Genomic DNA, 16,763 nt, shown 5'->3' with positions numbered 1-16,763 from the left:
TACAGTAGCCAATACTTCGGAAGATGGATAGTGGGCCAAATATCCCAAATTTGTCGTGCTGCATGGAAAGCAGTGTTGCTGAGAAAAGGGGGTTTTGTTCCAGATTACTGTGGATGCAGAATACATTGTTTGCACCCACTGCAGAATTATTGTTGGTGCAACTGCGCCCACTGCACCCATGGTTCCTACACTTATGGGCCCATCGATAGCGCTTCGGCGATACCTATCGCCTAGAGGCTGCAATGGGGCCCTTAGAGTACGTTGTCAGACCCCCCAGAGGCCGGCGTTGGACCCAAGGGTCAGCGAAGGGCCTCAAAGGCCCCAGGTAGGGCCCCAGAGGCTGATGTGGGCCTTCAGAGGCAAGTGCGTGACGCCCAAAGGTAAGGCTTGAGCCCCCCTCCCCCCCCCCCCAGAGAACATAATAGGGCCATCAAAGGCCGGTGTGGGACCTTTAGAGGCTGGTTTGGGCCCATAGGGGCCAGTTTAGGGCCATCAGAGACCAGTACAGGGCCTGCAAAGGGCAGTTTGAGACCATCAGAGACCGAATTGGGCACTCAAAGGCTAATGTGGGTCCTTACAGGCCAGCATGGAGCCCTAAGAGGTTACCGTGGGGCTCTAAAAGACCGACATGGGCCGGCGTTGGACCCCAGAGGCCAGTAGAGGGCCGTCAAAGGCCAAGATGGGCCCTCAGAGACCGATGACAGAGACTTAGAGGCCGGCATCAGGTCTTCAGAATCCAGTGTGGGGGCCCTCAGAGGCTAATGTGAGCCCTTACAGGCCAGCATGGGGCCCTCAAAGGTCAGAATAGGACCCTAAAAGACCGGCATGGGCCGGTGTTGGACCCCAGAGGCCAGCGGAGGGTCCTCAAAGGCCAAGATGGGCCCTCAGACGCCGATGCGGGCCCTGAGCGGCCGTCATCGGGTCTTCAGAAGCCCGTGCGGGCCCTCAGAGACTAAGGTGGGTCCTTACAGGCCAGCACGGGCCCTCAGAGGTCAGTGTGGGGCCCTAAAAGACCGGCATGGGCCGGCGTTGGACCCCAGAGGCCAACAGAAGGCCCTCAAAGTCCAAGATGGGCCCTCATAAGCCGATGCTGACCCTTAGAGGCCGGCATCGGGTCTTATGAATCCAGGGGGCCTCAAAGGCTAATGTGAGCCCTTACAGGCCAGCATGGGGCCCTCAAAGGTCAGAATGGGACCCTAAAAGACTGGCATTGGCCGGTGTTGGACCCCAGAGGCCAGCAGAGGGCCCTCAAAAGCCAAGATGGGCCCTCAGAGGATGATGCGGGCCCTTAGATGCCGGCATCGGGTCTTCAGAATACAATGCGGGGCCCACAAAGGCTAATGTGTGTCCTTACAGACCAGCATGGGGCCCTCAAAGGTCAGTGTGGGGCCCTAAAAGACCGGCATGGGCCGGCGTTGAGCCCCAGATGCCAGCGGAGGGCCCTCAAAGGCCAAGATGGGCCCTCAGACGCTGATGCGGGCCCTGAGCGGCCGGCATTGGGTCTTCAGAATCCAGTGCGGGGGCCCTCAGAGGCTAATGTGGGTCCTTGCAGGCCAGCATGGGGTCCTCAGAGGTCAGTGTGGGGCCCTAAAAGGCCGGCATGGGCCGGCGTTGGACACCAGAGACCAGCGGCGGAGGGCCCTCAAAGGCCAAGATGGGCCCCAGAGGCCGATGCGGGCTCTTAGAGGCCGGCATCGGGTCTTCAGAATCCAGTGCGGGGGCCCTCAGAGGCTAATGTGGGTCCTTACAGGCCAGCCAGCATGGGGCCCTCAGAGGTCAGTGTGGGGCCCTAAAAGGCCGGCATGGGCCGGCGTTGTACACCAGAGACCAGCGGAGGGCCCTCAAAGGCCAAGATGGGCCCCCAGAGGCCGATGCGGGCTCTTAGAGGCCGGCATTAGGTCTTCAGAATCCAGTGCGGGGCCCTCAGAGACACTTAGTCTAGTCTTGGGGACTCGAGAGACAGAAATGAGGCCACTAGTGGCCGATGTGAGGCTCTCAGACGCCGGTTGGGCCCTTGAGGCCGGTGTAGGGGCCCTCAAAGGCCAGTGGAGGGCCCTCAGAGGTCAATTTGGGGCCTCAGCGGTCAATGTGGACGCTTGACCGCCACTGAAGGGCCCTCAGAGGTCAGTGTAGGACCCTCAAAGACTGGTATGGGAGCTGTTAATAGCTGGCGTGGGTTTCTCGAGCCTCGTGACAATCGAATACGGGCCAGGGCCCCATACGGCCATGGGGGCCCATCGGTTGTTTGGGGGGGGGCCAAATGATATGATGGCCCCCCTGATTTGGCTTTGGGGGGGGGGCCATGGCCCTGATGGCCCCCCCCCCCTGCGACCGCCACTGGCTGAAGTAGCATAATATAACCAGAAATGCCACTTATGGTGCGAACTGAGCAAATTTAGTACAAAAGCAGACATTTTAAGGTGCTCAAAATCCCGAAAAAAATACAAAGGAACCGCCACAAAGTGCTGATGACTGATTGAAACCTCATAAAAATAAAGGTTTATTTCTTCATCAATATTATCATAGCTATAATGAGCCTAAAAAATACTTAGCTTCGCTATGAATATCAATTATCAAACAGTCCTACCAGCACTACCAGAAACTACCAGTACTTGACCAGTACTGCCTCATTAAATGCAAAAGTTGAATTGTTGCTTATAACAATTTTTTCTTCAAATATCACAGTCATGTGAAAATAATCCCCCTCCCCCACCCAAAACCACTGGCGGTCCCAGGGGGGGGGGGGCCACGGGGGCCATGGCCCCCCCTTTGGTGCTGAAAGGTGGGGCCATACTATCTTTTGGCCCCACCTTTCAGATCGAACAAAAGTCCTAGAAAAGCTTTTCGTATGTTTCATTTTCTTTCTTGCGCCATCAAAGGACGTAAATTTCACTCATGAGTGGGCTCAGTTTCGCATTCTGTCAATTTGGCGGTCAGCGTCGCTGGCACCGGTTCACGAGTATGGCCGGATCTTATATGGAATATCAGCGTGGGTTTACTTGAGGCTCTCGTAGGCCCAGCAATGGCTGGCATGAGACCCTCTTCGGCAGTGGTGGGTGGGCCCTGCTAAAGGAGATTGGCTCTAAGACACTAAAGTAAGACCTCATGGGTTGGTGCTGTGCACCTCAGAAGCCCGGTGGTGACGCCGTATGCCGGCTTGGTTTCTTAAGGATTAGCGTGGGAACTCCGGGGCCTGCATAGAGTTTGCATGAGCTAGTATGTAATCTCAGAGGCATGTGTGTAATGTGTACACAGTGGCGGTCGCGGGGGGGGGGGATCAGGGCCATGCCCCCCCAAAGGTCAATAAAGGGGGCCATCTTATCATTTGCCCCCCCCCCCCCCCCCCTCAAACAACCAATGGGCCCCCATATAGGTGTATGGGGCCCTGGCAATGATTCGATCGTCACGAGGCTCAAAAAACCCACGTCCAGCTATTAATATAGCTCCCACACCGGTCTTTGAGCGTCCTACACTGACCTCTGAGGGAACTTCAGTGGCGGTCAAGCGCCCACGTTGACCGCTAAGAGCCTACATCAACCTCTGAGACTCCACATCTAGCCTATGAGGGCCCCTAACCGGCCTCAGGGGTCCCAACCGGCGTCTGAGGGTCTCACACCGGTCTCTGGTGGCCTTAGTCTGTGGTGTCCCAAGACGAACCTTTAGGTGCCAAAGAGGGCCCCGCACTGGCTGCTGAAGACCCGATGCCGGCCTCTAAGGGCCTGCATTGGCCTCTGAGGAGGGCCCATCTTGGCCTTTGAGGGCCCTCTGCTGGCCTCTGGGGTCCAACGACGGCTCATGCCGGTCTTTTAGGGCCCCACGCTGACCTCTGAGGGCCCATGTTGGCCTGTAATGACCCACATTAGCCTCTGAGAGCCCAACTCGGCCACTGATTGTCTCAAACTACTGGCCTTTGTAGTTTGCAGGCCCTGTACTGGTCTCTGAGGGCCCTAAACTGGCCTCTACGTGAAAAGATACATGGGTGGGTTTCTGAAGATCAGAGGGCTCACGCAGTCTCCGGCACAGCCTTACGTTGGTCCTGATCGAGATTACTTTACGTCCTGATGGTCCCGCGCAGATTCCCTCATATTTCGACGTCAAGACCCCATGAGCCGGTGTGGGTCCTGGGGCTGGCAGAGACTGATGAAGTCCTTAGGGCTCAGGGCCAGTCTTTTTAGCAGTAAGACTAGGCAGGTTGAGTGAGCCCCAATAGAGCCGCTGCGAAGCCCCGCAGGAGTCGCGCGCGGCCCTCAGATGCCAATTTTGAAAGCTCGGAACCTGTGGGGGTCTCCAGAGGTCGGTGTACCTACTCTCTCCCGCCGCCACACAACTAGGTATGTTTAATGTTACCTATATGGGTAAATGTCATAGTCTGAAAATGCTCTCTGGGTTTCACATGCTTGTTCAAAGCAAGAGGTGTCTGTACTTTTCCGAATTGTTTTATAGTGGTAAGGTCATGAATCCGCGTGCCTGGCCTTCCAGTATACACCTATGCTACACCGATCCGTCGTCATGGTGCAGTGGGCCGACCGGTGGAAGCACCGTGGGACGGGAAATGGAACTGGTGATTTTGCCTTAAATTGAGCTTAAAGATTTCACGCAAGAATCAGATGAATGATGAAGCATAAGTAATGCCAACTGCGCGGCACCTCGTGGACGTAAAAAATTAGCCGATCACCCCCCCCCCTCCCGGTGGCGGATAAATGTTATGTCCCGCGAGTGTGACTTTGGCCCCCCTTTTGCTAGCGGCTGCGACCGCCAGTGCCCAAAACCCCGATTCCCCACATTTCCCCTAGTGTGTTGGGCTAAAAAACGGTACCAGTACTACCAGGACTGCCAGTACTTGACCAGTACTACCTCATTAAATGGAAAAGTTGAATTGTTGTTTATAACAAAATATTTTTCTTTTCAAATATCACCGTCATGTGAAAACATTCCCCCCTCCCCCACCCAAAACCCCGATTCCCCACATTTCCCCTAGTGTGTTGGGCTAAAAAAGGGTACTATATTTCTGCGTAGATGTTTCGCAACAGCTGACTGCAGGTTCTCACGACAGCTGACATGTTGAAAACAAACTGCGGGTGGAAATCGTGGTGAGATCACGGTAAGTTAGTTATAGCTGGAAATTGTTGGTCAGATTAACTGCATGACACAGTATTGTTACTAAACGCGAGTTTCTCTATAGAATGATGTCTATATTATAGGAATTAACTAATGTCTGAACCGGGACGGGTGGCCTGTATGACCCAGCGGGGTCTTTCGGTTTGGCTGAAAATCGGTGTACATACATGACCATCTCGATGCGCTGATTCCGAAAATGTACCTCGTGCTCTACAAGACGACCTTAAGACTGCCGAGAAGTGGTCGAAAGACTGGAAACTGGCATTTAACGCTAACAAGTGTAAAGTACTATTGCCAGAACACAGGACATGGAAAACAGACCAGAATACAAACTAAATGGAGTGACATTGGAAAATGTAACCATGGATTTCTCCTTCATCCATGATGTAACTGTGCAGAATGCTCTGAGCTCTGTTCGCACCCCGTTTATTTATCAGCAGACTTATGACGTCGGCGGTCGATTTACGTCACGGGACATGACGTCATCACTGCAAGCTACGTGCTACATAAAAGAGACATATATGATGCTGTACTGACATTGGTGGCGCACATCAACAAATGCTCTCCCGAGCTGTTTTGTGTGTTTATTGTTTCACATGGGTATGTTGTGATTATGTTCGGTTTTGAGAATTGATTTTTTGTGTTATTTAATTTTATATGCTGTTTATTTGTTCAGCCGTAGGTGACAGGCATAGAACGGTCATTTTCTATTTGTAAACGATTTTACCTGCGTTTTGGAGTACCTACTTCATAGAAGAGCATTTCAATTTAGTGCTTGATTGTGTCAGAATATGTGTGCTAAAATGCAATATTTTGCTTCATTAGATTCGCTGTCCCCTGAAGTTTGTGAGGATTTGTCAACAGTAATTTTTTATCTTATATATAGGAAAATATTCCCAAGAAGGCACTGAATTCATATCAATATAGCACTCGTACATGTGGTGATTGTTGGTGGTGTGTATCCCGTACCGTGAAGCTTGAAAGCCTACTTATATGCCACAATTTTTAATATTCAAGTTGATTTTTAATGATGAAATTATGAAAGTTGTTCAGAACCTTGCACGGACTGGTTTACGTATGGAATGATAAATAAACAGTTCTCATGAATCCAAACAAAAATATGGCACATGCTCATGAGAACATTTACTGCAGGTCGTCAAAATCTACGCAAATTACCAGACTTTAGAGTATCATTCCGCGACGCAGCGTTGCAACCGTGCGCACAGGTGGGGAACCTTGGCGTCACTTTCGACTGCACTCTGTCATGGGACGCTCACATCTCCGAACTCTGCCGCCGGTGTACGGGTCTGTTGATTGGTCTCTCACACGCGCGCCACTGTCTCCCAGATGGCATCATTAGAATGCTCGTGACGGCACTCGTAGTATCGCGTATCCGGTACTGCCTGTCAGTTTATGGTAATGGGTCCCAAAAAAATTTTGATCGACTCCAAAAAATCCTTAACTTCGCCGCTAGAGTTATTTTCGGCCGACGTAAATTTGACCATGTCTCCGACCTGCGAACAAAACTCGGCTGGATATCCCCGCGCGGTATGGCCGATTACCAAACCCTTGTCATCGCACACAAAGCCATACAGTGTCGAGAACCCGAGGAGCTAGCAGCCCTGTTCGTTACTAACAGCGCTATCCGCGAGCGACAATCCAGACAAGATTACCTCTTCCATCTTCCGCGTCCGCGCCTGGAAACAGGCAAGCGGCGGTTCGGCTATCGAGCTGCAGCTCTGCTAAACAGCCTACCACCTCACCTGTCGCAGTTGCCTCCCGCCCGCTTTGCCCGCTCTGTTAAAGCCGCGATCGTGAACGGTGAATCAGCACGTCGCTGACCAACAGTATGGGGGTGGGTAAGAGGGACGAGGCTCTCCTGAATGTGTTTTGTTCTGTTTTGTCCGTGTTTTGACGTGAGTGAATGTGCAAATGTTATGAATGAATGATTAGATTAGTAACCGCGGATACGGATTCTGAGCAGTAATCGCCACGCATGTTGATTGTGGATCGCTCTTAAATGTAAATACAAATACAAATACAAATACAGGTCTTTGACCATTTGCTGGAAAATGCCTTCCGCCAGCTGTCCGGTAAAGTCTTCAGACCTGAGGCATCATCCTGTTATCACTCTGAATAGCTTGGTGAGGTTGCTGAAGGCCTCTATTACTGCTTCCTCTGAGGCTCTGACCCTAAGGTGCTTGAGCAATAAGCATTTTGGACTTTAAAGGAGGGAGTGAATTTTCTGATCCCTTGTTTTCTTGGCAGGTGATTTATCGCTGCTTAGGGCCAGCGGCCCATCGGACAGCCTTGAGAAGACCGCCGCACGCTGTTTGCAGTCCGTCGACCACCTGTCTTCAACGGACGGACGCCCTCGGTCCCACTCAGCAATTGACTGAAGCCTATCGCGCCGATATGCTCGCCCATCTTCCATCCTCGCCCTGCCTGATGGTTTCGACGACCCGGGCTGTGGTCCCTGAGGTTCGGAACCCGTCTCGCTGGCCTGCCAGCAGGAGGCCTGGCGCTCGTCGCAGACGAGCGCTGCAGTGTGGCCAGTGAACCTGATGCTTCACTGGCCACACTGCTGGCACTGATACTGCATATCGCACAGCTCGTTATATAACAATTGAACACATGTCAGGCGTGATTTATTTGTAGATATTTGTAAACAGCCTTTAATTTTTGGCATTGATTCGTTGTGTGTCGTTGTTTTGTTCGCATGTGGCCATGTGTATAAGGCTACTGGCCAGTTGCCATAGCCTTATCCTTCTCGTTAAATTTGTTATCTGGAAATAAATGTCACCACTCACCATAAATGTGTTCTACATGGGCAATGACTAACTATTCTACTGTACATTTTACGGATGTCACATTTCATGGTGCTTCAGGATAGATATCACAAGCGTCGCACTTCTTTGTTACGTTGATGACGCACCTGTAACCGCAGGCAATAACAGCCAGACACAGGCTGACACGCGCTATTCACCGATGGGCATATGAACAGATGGGTGTCGTGATCGTGGGCATAGTACTGCCTAGACTCGGCAATAATTAGGGCATTTTTAATTCTCGCCGAACCTATCGGTTTTCTTCATCAGATGCCGTTTAGGGGGAGGGTAGATGGACTCTGCCCTCCCCGCCCCTCGCCATTTCGGACTAAATTGCGACATTTTAGGGCCGTGCAGAGGTTCACTTACGACGTCCCAAGTCAGTAACCTGACCTGACCTAATAATGTGGTCGGTGTGAAGATCCGTCTTTAATGTTCAAGTGCGCCAGCTTTCATCTCTATACCAGCGCCTTCCGAGCAATTACTTAAAGAAAAAACGTCGAGGGCGACACCCGAACCCCCTCTGCTCGGTGGCGAGGGCTAGGGGGTAGTGCTTATTAAGGGAGAATGGCTGTGCTATTTGACTATGCCATTCGAGCCCTACCAACACTTGTGATGAACCGACGCCCGGTGCGAAAGGAACATCGGCGTTCTCGGCCAGTAGCGGCGGAACACCTTCAATGAAGGGGGGGGGGGGCACTGCCGACTTTTGGTCCCATTCTAAATTCTTTCCATGCAAAGCCCATAGGGCTAATGTAAAAATGTCAAAATCAAAGGGGGCACGGTGCCCCGGTGCCCTCCCCATTCCGCCGCCTATGTTCTCGGCAAAGTTGCCAATGATTTGCAAAGTTTGAATGATTCACTGCATAATGCCAAGTCCTTTTGGCTCCTGCGAGATGTCGCTAGCGCGTTGATGAAGTTCAATATAGAGGTCACTAGCGTCGAGCCATGAAACCCAAGATTACTTTCATGAAACCTACGCAGCTAACGGATGGGGCTGCAGACAAAAGTACGCCAAAAGTACGTCGTGACCGTGGTCTCCGCTGCTAAGCGACAATCAAAAGGGACATTGCTCAGCTTGTTTGGCGCACGTGTGACAGCGGCGCGGGGCGCGCCCAAATCGGCCGCGCCTTCGCTGCGGTTAGCCCACAGCGATCGCACGAACTCTGCGGTTGTAACAGCAGCCTACGTCACACACTGCTGGCGCGGCTCGAGCTCCTATTGGACAAATTCACGTGGTCTCCGTTGCTAGGCAACAATCTCGTCCATCAGCCAGTGTATGGATGGTGGCAGTGGTTTTGTAGTGTCGGTAACTTTTTTGTCTGCGTTTTAGATCACTTTGTAGCCCCATTAAACGAAGAAATATCTCCCTTTTGTGGTTGCCCATAGTAAGCGCACGGCAGCCTACGTCAGTAGCCTGCGTGCGTTTCTCGGCCTCTCATTTACCGGGGTTACATGAGCGATCCGTTCCAAATACGCACTACGCTAATGCGCATCAGCTCCCCACAAACGGATCTACGGCACCGGTTACATGAGACTAATTCGTTTTATCTACGTCAAACGGATCTTGTTTGGCTCACCCGGGCTGACTCCTCGCAAGCCGGTAATTCGCATCACAAACGGAATAGGATTAGCGTACAGTCATGGCGCAGTTGCGGCATTTACCGGGACGACTGAGCTAAATTTTAAATACTTATATCATTTGATAGGCTCAAAAACATTTAGAATTAACATGAAATCAAAAAATGAAAACAAAGTTTTCTTGTTTTGAGTCAGTGGGCACTGATTCGCCATGCAGCGACAGCAGGGTGGTCAGAAAAAATTATCTATCAAAATATTTCATTCATTTTATTTCACATGCAAAGACTAAACCAAAATACCAACATTTTTTTGCTATTTTCTACGAGGCAGCCAATAAAAAAAAAAATGCTTAGTATTTTGCATTTTGACGCTTCCAGTCAGCAAAGAATAGTTCTTGTGAAATACGGCCCGAATCGTGTGCCTCGGACGTTTCGGTTACATGAGCGATCCGTTCCAAATACGCACTACGCTAATTCGTATCAGCTCCCCAAGAACGCATTCAGTGCACCGACTACATGAGCAAATTCGTATCAGTGACGTCAAACGGATCTAGTTTGGCTCTCGGCCCGATGCGCATTACAAACGGAATAGCATACAAATGTGGCGCACTTCCGTAGCAATAGAGGTGACTAAATTAAAAATTTATTTTCTTATGTCTTTTTTGCATTTAATCTGCTAAAAACATTCTCAATTAACTTAACAAAAAAAAGTTGAACATAAAGTTGTCTTGCTTTGACTCATTGGGCAATTGCCTCTCTTGATTCGTCTGTAGTGCTGTCAGAAAAATGTTTCAACTGAAATTATGTAGATATTTACTATTTGGTTTTCACTATATTTATTGTTGAAAACTTGACAAAATACCGACATATTTTTTAAATATTATTTCAAAAGAAGAAAATGAAAAAATACCTATTATTTTGCATTTTAATGTTTCTTTTTGCGAAGAAATAGTTCCTGTACTACGTATCTTGGTCCTATTCGCTTCTAAGCCTCTTTCCCAGCGGATTTTGTTCGGACCGCCGATTCGTATTAGCAGGTGGATACATGAGTCGGTAGTACGCTCCTGATTCGCATTAGCGGTGAATCCGATCGTGATACGTATTTGCTTTGCTCATGTAACCGCGGATCGGATCGCCGATTCGTACTAGCAGGTGGCTACATGAGTCGGTAATGCGTTCCTAATTCGAATTAGCGGCTAAATACGTATTTACTGTGCTCATGTAACCCCGATAATTGGTCAACAGCACAGTCCTATCTCTTCAACACAGTAGCCACCTAGTGGGCTGTTGGGGAAGCTGTTTTGACAGCAGCGGGCGAACAGAGCTCAGATTCCAGGACAAATCTTCGTATGGCATTTCTTCGTCGCGCAATTCTTCGTCCGCATTTCTTCGTCCGCAAATCTTCGTCGGCGCATTTATTCGTGTCGCATTACTTCGTCTCGCATTGCTTCGTAGGTGCAAAAATTCGTAGCGCATTTCTTCGTATCCGCATTTCTTCGTCGGCGCATTTCTTCGTCAAGCATTTTTTCGTCTACGCATTTCTTCGTCTACGCAAATCTTCGTCCGCATTTCTTCGTCCACGCAAATCTTCGTCTGCGCAAATCTTCGTCCGCAAATCTTCGTCCCCGCAAATCTTCGTCCGCAAATCTTCGTCCGCATTTTTTCGTCCACGCATTTCTTCGTCTACGCAAATCTTCGTCCGCATTTCTTCGTCCACGCAAATCTTCGTCCCCGCAAATCTTCGTCCGCAAATCTTCGTCCGCAAATCTTCGTTCGCAACTTTTCGTCCGCATTTTTCGTCCACGCATTTCTTCGTCCAACCAAATCTTCGTCCGCAAATCTTCGTCCGCAAACCTTTGTCTGCGCTATCTTCGTCTCCGCAAACATTCGTCCACAAATGGTTCAATAAAACCATGAAGAAATATCAGACAGTCAAGTGAATGACGAATTTAATACAAGGAATGGATGATCGAAACTTTTGAAGACAGGTAGATGAGGTCAGTCAGGTGAAGCTATTGTATTTGGGAGCCGACAATCGTAACATTCCTCATTTGTGTCCCGGACATTCTTTTTTTGCGGTCGTTGAATGACAATATATCTCTTGTACCCTCGCCGGCATAGGCGGCGGAACGGGGAGGGCACCGGGACACCGTTCCCCTCTTTAATTTTGGCCTTTTAACAGTAGGTACTAGCCCTATGGGCGTTGCATGGAAAGCATATTGGACCAAAAGTCGGCAGTGCCATGCCCCCCCCCCTTAATTGAAGATGTGCCGCCGCTACTGCCCGCCGGACCTATTTGTTTTCTACGGTACACGCCGGCCGAGGGGGCGGGTACGACCCCCCCCCATCGCCGTTTCGCCACTGGTGGAGCTAGCGCGTCGCGGAAAAAACAGCGTGTGCGCCGTTACGAGCCGCAGAGATTAATACCCGATTTTAAGGCCTTCTAGGTCAGGGGTCGGCATACGGCCCGCGGGCCGGATCCGGCCAGGTGGGTGACGGTTGGATCCGGCCCGCGACCAGCTGACGTCCGGCCCGCGGCTGGTATCAGCGACTTACATCGTGTTCCGGCTCGCGGTTCCTTCATAAATCGACTCCGATATAAAAGTGACTCAAATGTGCTTTGGCCCAACAGTTCTTCCTTCGCACACTTCATGAGTTTATAAACACCATATGCGGGTGTTTTTGTCTAATTCTACTTCTAGACAAAACTTGCAACGGTAAGATTTGGTCAGCAGCTTTTGCGCGCAGCATCGACGACTGCTGCAGCTGCGTGCACTTGGCGGCTTCACGTGGTCTACTCGCTTAACCTTCCAGGCGGTGTGTGTGTGTGGGGGGGGGGGGGGGCGGGCCGGAACACGATGTAAGTCGCTGATACCAGCCGCGGGCCGGACGTCAGATGGTCACGGGCCGGATCCAACCGTCACCCACCTGGCCGGATCCGGCCCGCGGGCCGTATGCCGACCCCTGACCTAGAAGGCCTTAAAATCGGGTATTAATCTCTGCGGCTCGTAACGGCGCACACGTTCGTTTTTTTCCGCGACGCGCTAGCTCCACCAGTGGCGAAACGGCGATGGGGGGAGGTCGTACCCGCCCCCTAGGCCGGCGTGTACCGTAGAAAACAAATAGGTCCGGCGGGCAGTAGCGGCGGAACATCTTCAATTAAGGGGGGCACGGCACTGCCGACTTTTGGTCCAATATGCTTTCCATGCAACGCCCATAGGGCTACTGTTAAAAGGCCAAAATTAAAGAGGGGAACGGTGCCCCGGTGCCCTCCCCGTTCCGCCGCCTATGCCGGCGAGGGTACAAGAGATTGTATTGTCATTCAACGACCGCGAAAAAAAGAATGTCCGGGACACAAATGATATGGAATGTTACAATTGTCGGCTCCAAATACAATAGCTTCACCTGACTGACCTCATCTACCTGACTTCAAAAGTTTCGATCATCCATTTCCATTCCATGCATCAAATTCGTCATTCACTTGACTGTCTGATATTTCTTCATGGTTTTATTGAACCACATTTGTGGACGAGTGTTTGCGGAGACGAAGATAGCGCAGACAAAGATTTGCGGACGAAGATTTGCGGACGAAGATTTGATTGGACGAAGAAATGCGTGGACGAAAAATGCGGACGAAGATTTGCGGACGAAGATTTGCGGACGAAGATTTGCGGGGACGAAGATTTGCGTGGACGAAGAAATGCGGACGAAGATTTGCGTAGACGAAGAAATGCGTGGACGAAAAATTGCGGACGAAGATTTGCGGACGAAGATTTGCGGGGACGAAGATTTGCGGACGAAGATTTGCGCAGACGAAGATTTGCGTGGACGAAGAAATGCGGACGAAGATTTGCGTAGACGAAGAAATGCGTGGACGAAAAAATGTTTGACGAAGAAATGCGCCGACGAAGAAATGCAGATACGAAGAAATGCGCCACGAATTTTTGCACCTACGAAGAAATGCGAGACGAAGTAATGCGACACGAATAAATGCGCCGACGAAGATTTGCGGACGAAATATTGCGCGACGAAGAAATGCCATACGAAGATTTGTCCGGTTACGCTTCCAGAGCTCTGTTCGCCCGCTGCTGTCAAAACAGCTTCCCCAACAGCCCACTAGGTGGCTACTGTGTTGAAGAGATAGGACTGTGCTGTTGACCAATGAGAGGCCGAGAAACGCACGCAGGCTGCTGACGTAGGCTGCCGTGCGCTTACTATGGGCAACCACAAAAGTGAGATATTTCTTCTTTTAATGGGGCTACAAAGTGATCTAAAACGCAGACAAAAAAGTTACCGGCACTACAAAACCACTGCCACCATCCATACGCTGGCTGATGGACGAGATTGTTGCCTAGCAACGGAGACCACGTGAATTTGTCCAATAGGAGCTCGAGTCGCGCCAGCAGTGTGTGACGTAGGCTGCTGTTATAACCGCAGAGTTCGTGCGGTCGCTGTGGGCCAACCGCAGCGAAGGCGCGGCCGTTGGGCGCGCCCCGCGCCGCTGTCACACGTGCGCCAAACAAGCTGAGCAATGTCCCTTTTGATTGTCGCTTAGCAGTGGAGACCACGGTCACGACGTACTTTTGGCGTACTTTTGTCTGCAGCCCCATCCGTTAGCTGCGTAGGTTTCATGAAAGTAATCTTGGGTTTCATGGCTCGACGCTAGTGACCTCTATATTGAACTTCATCAACGCGCTAGCGACATCTCGCAGGAGCCAAAAGGACTTGGCATTATGCAGTGAATCATTCAAACTTTGCAGATCATTGGCAACTTTGCCGAGAACATAGGCGGCGGAATGGGGAGGGCACCGGGGCACCGTGCCCCCTTTGATTTTGACATTTTTACATAAGCCCTATGGGCGTTGCATGGAAAGAATTTAGAATGGGACAAAAGATCGGCAGTGCCCCCCCCCCCTTCATTGAAGGTGTTCCGCCGCTACTGCCCGAGAACGCCGATGTTCCTTTCGTACCGGGCGTCGGTTCATCACAGGTGTTGGTAGGGCTCGAATGGCACAGTCAAATAGCACAGCCATTCTCCCTTAATAAGCACTACCCCCTAGCCCTCGCCTCCGAGAAGAGGGGGTTCGGGTGTCGGCCTCGACGTTTCTTTTTAAGGTAATTGCTCGGAAGGCGCTGGTATAGAGATGAAAGCTGGCGCACTTGAACATTAAAGACGGATCTTCACACCGCCCGGCGCCCACATTATTAGGTCAGGTCAGATTACTGACTTGGGACGTCGTAAGTGAACTTCTGCACGGCCCTAAAATGTCGCAATTTAGTCCGAAATGGCGAGGGGCGGGGAGGGCTGAGTCCATCTACCCTCCCCCTAAACGGCATCCGATGAAGAAAACCGATAGGTTCGGCGAGAATTAAAAATGCCCTAATTATTGCCGAGTCTAGGCAGTACCATGCCCACGATCACGACACCCATCTGTTCATATGCCCATCGGTGAATAGCGCGTGTCAGCCTGTGTCCGGCTGTTATTGCCTGCGGTTACAGGTGCGTCATCAACGTAACAAAGAGGTACGACGCTTGTGATATCTATCCTGAAGCACCATGGAATGTGACATCCGTAAAATGTACAGTAGAATAGTTAGTCATTGCCCATGTAGAACACATTTATGGTGAGTGGTGACATTTATTTCCAGATAACAAATTTAACGAGAAGGATAAGGCTATGGCCACTGGCCAGTAGCCTTATCCACATGGCCACATGCGAACAAAACAACGTCACACAACGAATCAATGCCAAAAATTAAAGGCATTTGGCCACACTGCAGCGCTCGTCTGCGACGAGCGCCAGGCCTCCTGCTGGCAGGCCAGCGAGACGGGTTCCGAAACTCAGGGACCACAGCCCGGGTCGTCGAAACCATCAGGCAGGGCGAGGGAGGATGGAAGATGAGCGAGCATATCGGCGCGATAGGCTTCAGTCAATTGCTGAGTGGGACCGAGGGCGTCCGTCCGTTGAAGACAGGTGGTCGACGGACTGCAAACAGCGTGCGGCGGTCTTCTCAAGGCTGTCCGATGGGCCGCTGGCCCTAAGCAGCGATAAATCACCTGCCAAGAAAACAAGGGATCAGAAAATTGACTCCCTCCTTTAAAGTCCAAAATGCTTTTTGCTCAAGCACCTCAGGGTCAGAGCCTCAGAGGAAGCAGTAATAGAGGCCTTCAGCAACCTCACCAAGCTATTCAGAGTGATAACAGGATGATGCCTCAGGTCTGAAGACTTTACCGGACAGCTGGCGGAAGGCATTTTCCAGCAAATGGACAAAGACCTGCAGTAAATGTTCTCATGAGCATGTGCCATATTTTTGTTTGGATTGATGAGAACTGATCATTCCATATGCAAACCAGTCCATGCAAGGTTCTGAACAACTTTTTATAATTTCATCATTAAAAATCAACTTGAATATTAAAAATTGTGGCACATAAGTAGGCTTCCAAGCTTCACGGTCCGGGATACACATCACCAACAATCACCACATGTACGAGTGCTATGAATTCAGTGCCTTCTTGGGAATATTTTCCTATATTTAAGATAAAAAATTACATGGATAGGTATGCCAAGATAAAACACAAGGCAATAACAATAATTTGAAGGAAGAAACAGCAAAAGTATCACCACACAGTACCTACTTATAATAAATAACTGTGAACATAAATTGGGAAATAAAATGACAATATTGAGTGGCCAAGTATTTTAATCCTTACAAACTTCAGGGGACAGCAAATCTTATGAAGCAAAATATTGCATTTTAGCACACATATTCTGACACAATCAAACACTAAATTGAAATGCTCTTCTATGAAGTAGGTCAAGGTACTCCAAAACAAAAACAAAAACGCAGGTAAAATCGTTTACAAATAGAAAATGAACGTTCTATGCCTGCCACCTATGGCTGAACAAATAAACAGCATATAAAATTAAATACCTAACACAAAAAATAAATTTTCAAAACCGAATATAATCACAACATACCTATGTGAAACAATAAACACAAAAAACAGTGCGGAGAGCATTTGTTTATGTGCGCCACCAATGTCAGTACAGCATCATATATGTCTCATTCACGTAGCACGTAGCTTGCAGTGATGACGTCATGTCCCGTGACGTAAAGCGACCGCCGACGTCATAAGTCTGCTGATAAATAAACGGGGTGCGAACAGAGCTCAGAGCTCTGTTCGCCCGCTGCTGTCAAAACAGCTTCCCCAACAGCCCACTAGGTGGCTACTGTG

The 16,763-nt window shown here is 50.2% G+C and overlaps 1 protein-coding gene and 1 long non-coding RNA gene across 2 annotated transcripts in view; one reads left to right on the top strand and one right to left on the bottom strand.

Moving 5' to 3' along the window:
• Positions 1-16,763, bottom strand: part of LOC122387618 (heparan-alpha-glucosaminide N-acetyltransferase-like) — a 126,769-nt gene that overhangs the window by 96,492 nt on the left and 13,514 nt on the right. The gene's annotated exons all lie outside the window — the stretch shown is intronic.
• Positions 5,730-7,673, top strand: LOC122387620. The gene is made up of 2 exons (XR_006257633.1): positions 5,730-6,270; positions 7,169-7,673. It is a non-coding gene; the product is annotated as an uncharacterized LOC122387620 (long non-coding RNA).

The sequence above is a fragment of the Amphibalanus amphitrite genome, unplaced genomic scaffold (genome assembly GCF_019059575.1).
Source record: "Amphibalanus amphitrite isolate SeventyFive unplaced genomic scaffold, NRLGWU_Aamphi_draft 000292F_arrow, whole genome shotgun sequence".
Lineage (NCBI taxonomy): Eukaryota > Metazoa > Arthropoda > Thecostraca > Balanomorpha > Balanidae > Amphibalanus > Amphibalanus amphitrite.
Note: the sequence above shows the minus strand (reverse complement) of the source record. Positions and strands in the feature narration are given on the sequence as shown.